General features: G+C 33.0%; 1 protein-coding gene across 1 annotated transcript in view; it reads left to right on the top strand.

The window, feature by feature from the left end:
• Positions 1-1,863: 1,863 nt before the first annotated feature.
• The window catches only part of AGO1 (protein argonaute-1), a 34,356-nt gene continuing 23,899 nt past the window's right edge, over positions 1,864-12,320 (top strand). The window contains exon 1 of the mRNA XM_075313006.1: positions 1,864-1,999. The gene's annotated coding sequence lies outside the window, so the exon portion shown is untranslated. The remainder of the gene's footprint in view (positions 2,000-12,320) is intronic.

Below are 12,320 nucleotides of genomic sequence, written 5' to 3'. Positions count from 1 at the left end.
ATTCTTCATCGGTATTGTCGGATAAAAAAAAACCTAATATATATTTCAGTGAAGCAAAGAAATATGAAATATCTTTTAAATATGCTAATTAATTACTAAGAAAATTGAATTGTTGGTTTTTTAAGTAAGATATTGCAAAAAATCACTTGTTCCATAACACAAATTAAGTTTGATAAAAAAATATATATGCATTCAATATTAACCCATTAGGTGGTGGTTAATATGTGTACTTGTTACCGGTTATATTAATATGAGTTTCTGTTTATTGCAGTATATATAATTGTGTTTTATTCGTTTTTGGCAAACAAAAAAAAGAGCAAAATACTGTTGAAATAATTAAGTGAATACCTACGAAAAATCATAACAATATCAACACAATAATAACAGCAATTGTGAGTGTCGCTGTCATACCTATAAACACACACACACACATCTGTATATCCACTTGCGATTTCACACTGTGAGTGCTTGCAAGAGTTTTGTATATTTGTATATATGTGACCACAAAGCTTCTCACTGATAAATTGAAGAGTGCAAAAAAAGAGTGTATGAGTGTAGAATAAATTTCCAACACTCTCATTTAGTTTATGAATGCCTGTGTATGTGATGAAACGTATGTGCATTTCACTGTTTGTGTAGAGTGTTGTTGGTTGTTGATTGGCAGGGGGAGGAGGTTAGGCTGTCGGTATCTTTCGTTAAGGTTTGTTTGTTTGTTTTTTTTTTTTTTTTAATTTCATTTCGATATAATAACAAAAGTGATAAAAAGTAATTCCAATAAATAGAAAAAGAGAAACAAAACATACATATATGTTTGTCTGAATGTACTAATTTGTTTTGTGTGTATTCATGTTGTTATTTGTGTATATTCGCTAGTGTATAGGACATCACCAAATAATGGCTAAAACAGAAAGTGCGTAAAAGTCCTAAAATTACATAGTTTAATATATTCAGTAACTTAAATTAACCCCACTGGATCTACAAGATGGCCTTATTATTTTATGAAGCCAAAATGCATCATAATAATATTCATTAAAAATCGGATTTATGTAGAAAAACGTTTATATTATTGGCAGTTACTGTATAGAATAAAAAATACGGAGTTACACCTTTGTCTATGGCATATAGTAGTTCTTATGGCTTTTGGGTAAAAAGCAAAATTTCTTATCATTCGGAGGTATCTCTGTTAATATATTGAATTTTATCTTAGGACTTCTATTAACTTTTATATTCAGGAGAGCCAAAAAACTGTTTATAACAGTGTTCCATAGTAAAGTTGATTGAACTACTCCTATTCATATATTTCTGAATGTGAGTTTGCCCTAGAGTGGCCAAAATACATCTCTTCGTTAGGTGTTCGCCTATCATGATCGACAACTAAAGATGACCATGACCGTGGAACTAGAAAAGTCCCATTGATGCATTCATTGAGCAGTAGTGAACTTCCAATAAAGCAACGCAGTCTCAGCGGATATGCCATTCCAATAGGCATGTTGTAATTTTGAAAGCAAGCTTAAATCAATAATTGTTCCAAGAGAGATATCTATAACCCTATCCAGTCCATTCTTAAAAAGAAATAGTCCTTTCCCCCAAATGTAATGATTTTATAAATTTAGGGATGAGAACAAATTTGTTCTCCCTCATATTTTCTGTGTGTAAAAGTGTAATACAGCACTTGTATTATGGCCACAATACGTCAGTGCCAGAATATCGGAAATTTTCAACTATAAGATCTCTTTAAATTTCATCAGTGAATTGGGAACATACACCAATCATATATCAATCTCTTAGAATTTATGAAAGACACTCAAGTGATAAATGAATCTATCATAAATATTGTTCCAAAATATTCCCGATAATATATGTGAATAAGTAAGGAATCACAAGAAATTTGTTAAGAAAGTGATTAGAAAAACAAAATATTGCTAAAAAAAATTAAAATATATATATTACTTCTGTCGTGTGGAGCTGGGAGACCTTGTTAACGCGAACAGTCACCAAGGTAAGATATATCTGATTTTTTAATACATACTTTCAATCTATATGTTATAGAGAAGCCATCGACAGCCAATTGGGAGACACCTTGGACATTTGACGGATTTTTCGCAATACGTACAAGTTACAATCTCTACCAACTTTCTAATAATTCAAGTCTCTAAATAATTATGAATCAATTTTCGCACGGTAATGGGAAAAAAGGCCATTGAATGAAGTTTGTTCCTCCATGAGATTGCAAAAGTCCAATTTTGGGGATCGGTTTATATGGGAGCTAGATATAATAATGAACCGATATGGACTAATTTGTGCACGGAGATTCCTCTAGGAATTGTTAGAGTACATATACTAACGTCATGCACCAAATTTCAATCGGATCGGATGAAATTTGCTCTTCTAAGAGGCTTCGGAGTTCAAACCTGGGGATCGGTTTATATTGGGGCGATATATAATTATGGACAGATATCGACCAATTTTTGCATGGTTGTAAGGGGCATATACTAACATCATGCATTAATTTTCAACCGGATCTGATGAAATTTACCCCTCCGAAAGGCTTCGGAAATCAAATGTGTGTGTGGGGTCAGTTTCTAAAGGGGCTATATAAAAACTACTTGTCCCAAGTTTCAAGCCAATAGTTATCGAGACGGACGGACGGACATGGCTAGATCGATCGATCAGAATTTCACCAAGATCCAGAATATATACTTTATGGGGTCTGAGATCAATATTTCGATGTGTTACAAACGGAATGAAAAAGTTAGTATATCCCCTTCCTATGGTGGAGATATAAAAATGGACTAGGGAGTAAATCTGCTGTATTTTCGTCAATGCATTTTACATGGCATACAATTTATTGGTCTTATTTTGACTTTTATCATTATCGTATAAAGAATAGTGTAAAAAAGGTTTTTGATGTTAATTAATGAAAACGTTTTGTAATTATTCAGCTAACCGAATTAGGTTTTTATAACGGAATCCGGTTAACCGCTGTCGGTTTTGGACACCTAAATGTAAAAAATCTGCTGAAAAAGGGAAATTAATCGGGTATATTAACTTTGTCATTTCGTTTGTAAATAGTACATTGAAATATTGGTCTCAGACCACATAAAGTTTATGGTATATAATATGGGTCGTGTAGAAATTCTGAGTCGATCTTACGGATCCTCTTGGGGTAGCAAATTTAACTCGATCCTGCTGAAATTTGGCATGCGATGTTGGTATGTGCTCTCTAAGAAACGTGCAAAAATTGGTTCATAATTGGTCCAAATAAACCGATCCCTGCTACCTGGAGGTGAAAAATTAATCCTATCGGGTTGAAAATTGGTACGTGATGTCAGTGTATGCTTTCTAATAACCATAGAAAAATTGCTCCATATTGCTTCATGTAAACCAACCTCAAAATTTCACTCTATATAAAGCGATCAAGAACTGATTGGCTTATATAGGCATTTAATCTGTCTGTCTTTTTGTGTAATATAGACTCCAAATAGTCTATATTATAATTTAGAAGACAATGTTAAGAAATTTTAGGATACCTTGCCATCGGCAAGTGCTACTTGTGGATGAAAATTTTTAGTAGACGTCTTTACGGAATCCATGGTGGATGGTACACAAGATACGGCCTGGCCGAAGTTACGGCCGTATATACTTGTTTTTTTCTGGAAATTTATTTGTATGTGTGGAATATTTACTAACAAATCGGCGAGATGGTAAACAGCTGTGGAAAGTCAAGCAAAAAGTTGATAATAGATATATACTATACTGTGGAGGGTTTACTCTCAGCTGTAATCAAAAAGTGGTTGTTATGAAAGGATATAGAAGAAGGATTTCATTAGAAAAATACAAATACTCAGAGAAAGCCTACTAAGTCTCTATATAGAGAAATGCCAGAGAGAGAGAAATAGAGCGAGGAAAAGTGAAGAGCGGTGTTTTACAAGAACTTTAAATATTTCAAAGAGAAAACCTCAAACCTAAACCTACCTCAAACTCTGCGAAATTGTACCCATACAAGGATAACCATAAAACAATACACAGGGCATATACTGGCGAGGGGGGTTGATATAGGGGTAACGAAACCCAAATGTTTGTTATATTTTGTAATGACAAATTAGCTATTTACTTCAAAAGTTCTGAATTTCTTTACTTTGCTACGTGAAGATGTACTAATGTACTGTTTATATATTTTTTGTAAATTACATTTACTCAAAATAAAATAAATGTAGAAAAAAATATTTACTTTGAAAAAGGTATATCTTTTAAAATTTTATATATAAAGTTAACCCTTGACATTGAATTATCAATGATTCTTTATAGCAGAAACATTTATATACAAGATCCTCAATTTAATAATGAAAGATTTTTACAAGTGTTTAATTGGGAAATCTAAAATATTATGACTCTTTTTGACGTTAGAAAGCTAAAAATATAATAGACATATGTTATGAACACTTTCTAACTCTGTTTAATCAATATCTAGGTATATGATAAATTTATCCTTGACAAAAATAATTCATGGACTAACAAAAGCAGAACAACCAACTATTTCTATGGATATTTCACGTAATTACCATATGGCTAATTGCAAAAATATTCGCATTAGTTTTTTTAATTTTTATACGTAAAGGTGGGTATTATGTTCGAGTTTAGCCGCTAAAATAGTCATTTTTCCACGATGACTTTTCTGTAATAATCGACTTTAAAGAATATAAACTTCACGAAAAGTTGCTTTGGGCTATTCCCCTTTAAGTTATAACAAAATTAGCATTAAAGAGGTATAACTTCATACGTTTTCTACTGATATATTTTTTTCATTTTGGCGGCTAAACTCGAACTTAATACCCACCTTAGCAGAGTGATTGGGTCTGTCCGTTTAGTTTGGAATTTTTAAATTAGTTTAGGTTATATAGGATAACACCAGTCCTTAGAAGGGAATTGTTTCCATTTAGATTAAAGGTCGTTCAAATAAAGTGCACAATTTATAAAAAATTAAAATTGTTTATTTGGAACGACAAGAAGAAACTTAGGCGCCTTTTATTAGGGCATGCCTTTGGGGATCAAAAACCCAGACACTACTTACAAGTGATGCGCAATGCGGCGACTGGTAAGGTTAGTGAATTAGTTGTAAAACCTTTATTCTATGAACAGATGCCAGAGAAAGTTTAAATAATTCTCACTGGCAACAAAGGTAATTTGGAATAAATTGCAGAACAAGCAGACAAAATAATGGAGCAACTAAACCCATCATTATTTGGGATCAAGGACAATCATCCCTACGGTATGTCTGCTATATTAAATAAAATTGACGCCCTTGAAAAACGTTTCGATCAGATTCGACCTCGCTCACCAGATTTTTTAAGATCAAATCATAACAACTTTGAAATAATTCGTTTGAATTCTTGAATTTGACAAAAAAGGCAAAATAAATTACATTTAAAAAATGAAATTTAAAAGCGAGTGTCGCCACAAGATCATATTCATGCACTGTGATTCCTCATAGTAGTTTCTTTTTTCTTCATTTCCTCCGTCAGGATTTATCCCATTAGGTCTAGATCTTCCATCCAGATGCCTTGATGGTGGCTTTGAGGATATTACATCAGTAATTTCCTGAATGAAAAAGGAAATTAATAGGAGTCTTCCGTAGCATCCGAGTCCTGACACCATCTACAAATATCATCAGTCATTTAGCCAATACTTACCATGTAGTTTCCATGTGTGTTATGCCCTGTTATGATGCCCATTACACTAGCCAACAACCATTTTGTGAATTGTTTCTAGCATATTTTTTCTTATTGATTATGACCTACTAAACACGAAAATGATTTTTAAAAAATTTTCTGTCGATTGGTTTTCGAGATATAATTTTTTTAATTTTTTTTTTTTTTAATTTTTGGAGGTACACCTACAATTTTGAGCATATCTTTCGTTTTCTTTGACCTTTTTGATCCTAATACTACTCAAATTAAAGAAAATCGAGCCGTCTACAACTCATTCTCAGAAAATTTTCAAATCGGGTAAGTAGTTTGGATGTTAGCGGCTTAAAAAGGTAAAAAACGGCGTTTTTTAAGTAAAAATGTGGCAAAAAAAACATATTAAAATTCATATAAAATATTTTGTTTTTTTACGTGTAGCTGGAATCTTTACAAAGAAATTAAGCCCTTACTTAACAAAATCTGACAACAAAAATTATATCTCGAAAACCAATAGACAGAAAATTTTTTAAAAATCATTTTCGTGTTTAGTAGGTCATAATCAATAAGAAAAAATATGCTAGAAACAATTCACAGAGAAAAGTTTGTTATTTGTTGCCTAGTGTTATCGGTCTCAAATCATCTCTATGCATCGCCATTAGAAATTCAGGGTTCTTACTACTCTTGTCGCGTCAAATCAATTTGGTTTGCCCGAAGCTCGCAGAGGCTCTGTAAATATACCAAGATGGAGGAGGAAACACTACTGGTATGGTGTTATCTATGCCGCGTGCGCCTTCTTTAGCCAGAACATCTGCCTGCCCATTACCCATTATTCCATAATGTCCAGTTACCCAGCACAGAATAATGTTATGCTGTTCAGTAAGAGCTCTAAGATCTCCACGACTGCGGCTGGCTACCTTCGACGTTATGTTCGCATTACCCAACGCCTTTATGGAAGAAGCTGATATAGCTTCAGAGTATCGGCATCATCAACAGTAGTTATGGAGCTTTTGCAATGGCAAATACCTCCGCCTGAAAATTTTTCAATCCGCTGTCCATCTAATATGACCAATTTTTGTACTTTATATTCCGAGGTGCGACTACGTAGCCATCGAAGGAGAAGAAATAAAAAAATTTTTATATTTCGGTGTTGAGGCTTCTGTACTTACCTAATCTTAGATGAGCCAAAACAATCCGGAAACTTTCGCAGGAACAGGTCCGAGTACATTAAACATATAGCTTTAGCAATTCACGGCGTCCAGAAGTCGACTGCGAAGACATCCTGGCACAGTTCTGAGGGCAGCGTTCTGACAGGTCTCTATGTTATTCCACTGCGTTTCACTTATCTGAGGTGGACACACTGACGCTGCATAATTTACCACTCGAGCCAAAAATAATCTACCAAAATATGGAGAAAATATTACCCAAACACTACCAAACAAAAAAAAACTTAATTTGCAAAATTATTTATTTTTTTATATCTATAGAAAATTTTGTCAATATTTTATTTCTATAGAAAATTTTCTCAAAATTTTATTTCTATAGCAAAGTTTTGTCCACATTTTATTTCTATAGAAAATTTTGTCAAAATTTTATTTCTATAGAAAATGTTATCAAAATTTATTTTATTTTATAGAAAATTTTATTTCTATAGAAAATTTTGTCAATATTTTATTTCTATAGAAAATTTATGAAGTACCTCTTAGTTGGAGAGGAATACCAAAACATCAAGAATTCTACCATTTTATCAAACAGTAAAAAATCTACCAGTTTTGGTAGAATTCCACAAACTGTGGCAACCGTGGAACCGACTCGTAAATATAGAACGTTGGATGGCAGATCGATGAAAAACTATATCTTTATCCTTTCATATTAAAGATAAATCAATTCGTTGTAGAGACGCTGACGAGAAAATCATCAAAGACCCTGTATTTACAACAAATATTATGACAACAACGTAGAGATAATGAAATTGTCTAGAAATTCCTATGTATTCTACAACATATACCAAACTACCTATCATAATTTTACCGCTCTTCTTCTTCTTCTTGTAGTATGGAAAGGTCACATTCTTGTGAAATTATTTACATTCCTTCCTATCAATCATTTTGCTATTTACACCTACACTAGTTATAAAATTGAATGTAACTCCATTTACTTATCAACCACCCACGTTTCAATATGTTCTTTTTCTCTGTGGAGGTTATTACTCTCGACCAAAACTCTCTGGGTTTACTCTCAGTTCTTATCTCACGTCTAGAGGTTTCTCAAAATATCTCTCTTCATGCATACATATATGCATAACTTAATTATTTTGTTATAACGGTAAAAAAAATATGCAGACATGGATAATATTGAGTTCGACAAGTAACTTTGTCATTCTCACAAAAACTCTCTCCACATACATACATATAAATTTCAGTTAACCCAAGTCTCAAACCACATAGCCACCCACATTCATGTAACATCAGCTGCTGCTAAATATTCTCTATTATCCATGGCATTGACATTGAAAAGTAACTTTGTGTTTAAGTTTCGCCTTTACTTTCGTATTTTTTATGTATACATTTTGTTTACCCTGTAAATGGTTGTTGGAACCCATTTTTTTTGGGAATCAAAAATTGTCCATGTATCCATGAGTCTAAAATATGTTAAACAATTCACATCACATATTCATTCGAAATTCAATGCGGAAACCATAGAAGTTTAATTTTTTTATTAAATACTTTGTTCACAATGTATCCTTTACAGTCTACAGAAATATGTATCATTGCTTGGTGGTATGGATTTCGTTTTTAAATGGCATGTTAATTGACCAAATGAAGTCCCCCTGGGATTTCTTGCATTTTTAATCATGAATACACCCAAAAAAATGTGAACCCATTATGAAAGAGAATGTAGCTTTATTTTTAGAAAATTTTAACTAAAATACTTTACTAAATATTTTGTTGTCTAAGAAAATTTCTCATTCTAGAGGAAAAAATTAAATAATTTTTAAAATGTCTTTAGCGCTATAAGAATTTTAACAAACATTTACTCATTTGAGAAACTATTGAGCGCAATAAAAAAAATCACCCATTTTAGAAAAATATCAAAAATTTTCTAATTTAGTAAAATTGTGTACACCATTTGTATAAAAATGTTTCTTTCTCATTATTAGTTCACGTCATTAAAATCAAAAAATGTTCATGAACTAAACTAAAGTTAAATCGGATAAAAATAAGAGAGTAAAATAGATAGTCGGGAGAGGTTAGGTTAGATGGCAGCCCGATGTATCAGGCTCACTTAGACTATTCAGTCCATTGTGATACCACATTGGTGAACTTCTCTCTTATCACTGAGTGCTGCCCGATTCCATGTTAAGCTCAATGACAAGGGACCTCCTTTTTATAGCCGAGTCCGAACGGCGTTCCACATTGCAGTGAAACCACTTAGAGAAGTTTTGAAACCCTCAGAAATGTCACCAGCATTACTGAGGTGGGATAATCCACCGCTGAAAAACTTTTTGGTGTTCGGTCGAAGCAGGAATCGAAACCACGATCTTGTGTATGCAAGGCGGACATGCTAACCACTGCACCACGGTGGCTCCAATTCTAACCTTACAGCGACCGACAGACGTGCACTGAAAAAAATATTGTCGTAAGGCCAAAGATTTCATTTTCTACGAAAGTGGCTCTACGATATTCTGGTACATTCCCGGCGAAGCGCCATCTTGAGATGATCGACACTTTTGTATTTAGTCTCTAAAATTACCCAGACGCAAAAGTCCAACGAGTTAAGATATTTTAGTGGCAATTGTGTGGTAGAAATGAAGCGAGGAACCTGATTCTTAAGTTGATGTGTGCTGAGTCCCGAAATCATAGCATCAATACTGTCTTTAGGAAATTTCGCGGCAATATTCGTCATTTATTTTGAGCCCCTAAACCTAAACCTATGAGCGACCATCGGCCTACACCTTACCATCGGCGGTGCTTGAGCTCTGGTGATTAATGGAAGATATAAGATCTTTGTTCATTTTGTTTGTTTGCAAACTGCTCAATTCGGAATGACTTCTCATTGTAAAAACCAAATTCGGTAACTGGCCACGTTCCTGCAAGCAAAGCAACTGATTGGCTTTTTCCAGTCTTTGCTGTACATCGGTGGGCACTTGAACTTTTTGGAACTTCAATGGCTTTAGGCTCATTTTTCAATATGTGTTGCATCCGTTCTCGCGATATGTTCATCTCACGAACAAGATTTCTACCCCTGTTGCGTGGTTTCGGTGGCCTTCACTTTTCGGATCATTTTTGGTGTTATTACCGTGTTTTCGTACATTTTGGACGCAATGGGACATTTTCAGTACCAAGGTAACGAGCAATTGTACGAGAAACAAAAGATTCATTCACATTTAAATGCTGGAGGACTCTAACGATAGCCACTTGTTTTTGTTTCCCAGCCAAATATAAAGCAGTCACATTATCATGCTTGAATTACCACGTCACCAATAACTTTATTTCTAAATGCAATAGATCAAAATGCCGTTTTAAGCTTATAAACAATTAAATGTACTGTCACTGACATAAATCTGTCAGCTGTCAGACGAGCAGTTTAGAAATGAAAGCGATTTGAAGTTGGCTACAATACATATCAGCCACCCTGTACTTGTTTAATTGAATATTTTTTATAATCTCCACCATAGGATCACGCTAACTTCCGAACGAAACAATCTATTGACCTGGCACAACTAGTTCTTATTAATGTAGGTCGGGAGGTATTTGGTTTAAAATTGGTACTTGATCCATAATTATATATAGCTCCTATATAAACCGATCTCCAGATTGACTTCGCGGAACCTCTTGAGGGACGAAATTTCATCCAAGCCGGTTGAAAATTAATACGTGGTGTTGGTCCTCTAACAACCATGCAAAAACTGGTCCATATCGGTTCATAATTATAAATAGTCCCCATAACCCCCACAGAATAACCCCCATAAAACCGATCCGATCATCTGATCCAGTTGAAATGTGGTACGTGGTGTTATAATATGGCCTCTAACAACCATGTAAAAATTGCTCCATAATTATATATAGCCCCCATATAAACCAATCACCAAATTTCACTTTTGGAATCTCGTGGAGGAACAAATTTCATCCGATTCAGTTGAAATTTTACCGTGTTCATAATTATTTTAGACTCCTCTGTATGTGCCAATCAAGAACTGAATTGGCTTATATAGTTGTTCAGTCTGCCTCCATATGGACCAAGACAATCTTAAGAAGTTTTAAGATACCTTTGCCATCGGCAAGTGTTATCACAACCAAAGACAGAACTTTCCACTCAATCCATGATGGAGTGTACATAAGATCTGGCCGTACATACTTGTTTAAATTGAATTAATATTTTATTTGAAATAATATTATTTATATTTTTTCCTATTTACAGGAATATTTCTCTTTTTCAACAGACAAAAACTGCTTGGCTGGTATTGCTGAGTTTTTTCTTTTGAGTGCAGTAAACCTCTTTCTGTTTTTTTGAGTGCCTATACCAACATTGCTTATCGAGTTTTAAGCGGATGGGCTCTCAAGAAAATTTTGTAAAATTTTTCTATTATTTTATTTTCGTTTCCTTTCTCTAGAAAATAGTTTGGAAACAGCAAAAAAATAAATAATTTCGCGCCATATCCTATATTTGTCTGTTTGTGATGTCTGACATCTCTCACTTTCATTTGTGATACTGTCATAAATTTCTCTACTATCATAAGAGAGTAAACCATTCCAGAAAAGAGATACTCTCTTTTCCATTCTTCAATTAGTTTTTTTGCTTTCTTTTTATTTGTGTATATATGTACTTACATACTAACAAATGATTAAGAGTACAAGTGTATATGTTTGCTCTCGAAGTAAATGCAACAATCGATTTTTGTATCTATACAGTAAACCAGTAATTTCTGTCAGTCTGAGTATATTCTCGTAAGGTCCTAGCGAATTAGGCTACATTGTATTATCCCACCAAGGCTTTTACACTGTTTACATTATTTTTGTGAAAAAAGATTTTTAATAATTCTGATCGTATGTAGTGCAATGGTATTTTCAAGTACGATATGAGCAAAAATATAAGAAATGTACCTATTTCAGTCCTTTGCGGTACAATATTCATAAAATTCGTATACCGGGAATTTTTTGTGGACAATACAGGAAAAAAATAGCAATCTTTGTCTGCTAATTTTTAGACTCAATTTATATTGAAAATACCGATATGAAGCAGCACACTCATAGAAAAAATTCTGCTAAAAACATCAGTCAGTGTCTGCTGTTATATATATATATATATATATATATATATATATATATATATATATATATATATATATATATATATATATATATATATATATATATATATATATATATATATATATATATATATATATATATATATATATATATATAATATATATATATTTTTTTTTTTTTTTTTTTTTTTAATTTGGAATCTACTCAAAGCATATTTAAGAACCAAAATTAGTTTTTTGCATATTCCTGCACTCTAATTTCCGTAGAAGCTCCTAAATGCCATCTGCCAATATTTTGTTTGCTGTTATACTTTAATTTGATATTCAGATTCAGATGTGGGCAAAAACAAAATATATCATAATTAATT

This window comes from Haematobia irritans, chromosome 5 (assembly GCF_050003625.1).
Source record: "Haematobia irritans isolate KBUSLIRL chromosome 5, ASM5000362v1, whole genome shotgun sequence".
NCBI lineage: Eukaryota > Metazoa > Arthropoda > Insecta > Diptera > Muscidae > Haematobia > Haematobia irritans.
The sequence above is the reverse complement of the archived record's forward strand: the minus strand, read 5'-3'. Positions and strand labels throughout refer to the sequence as shown.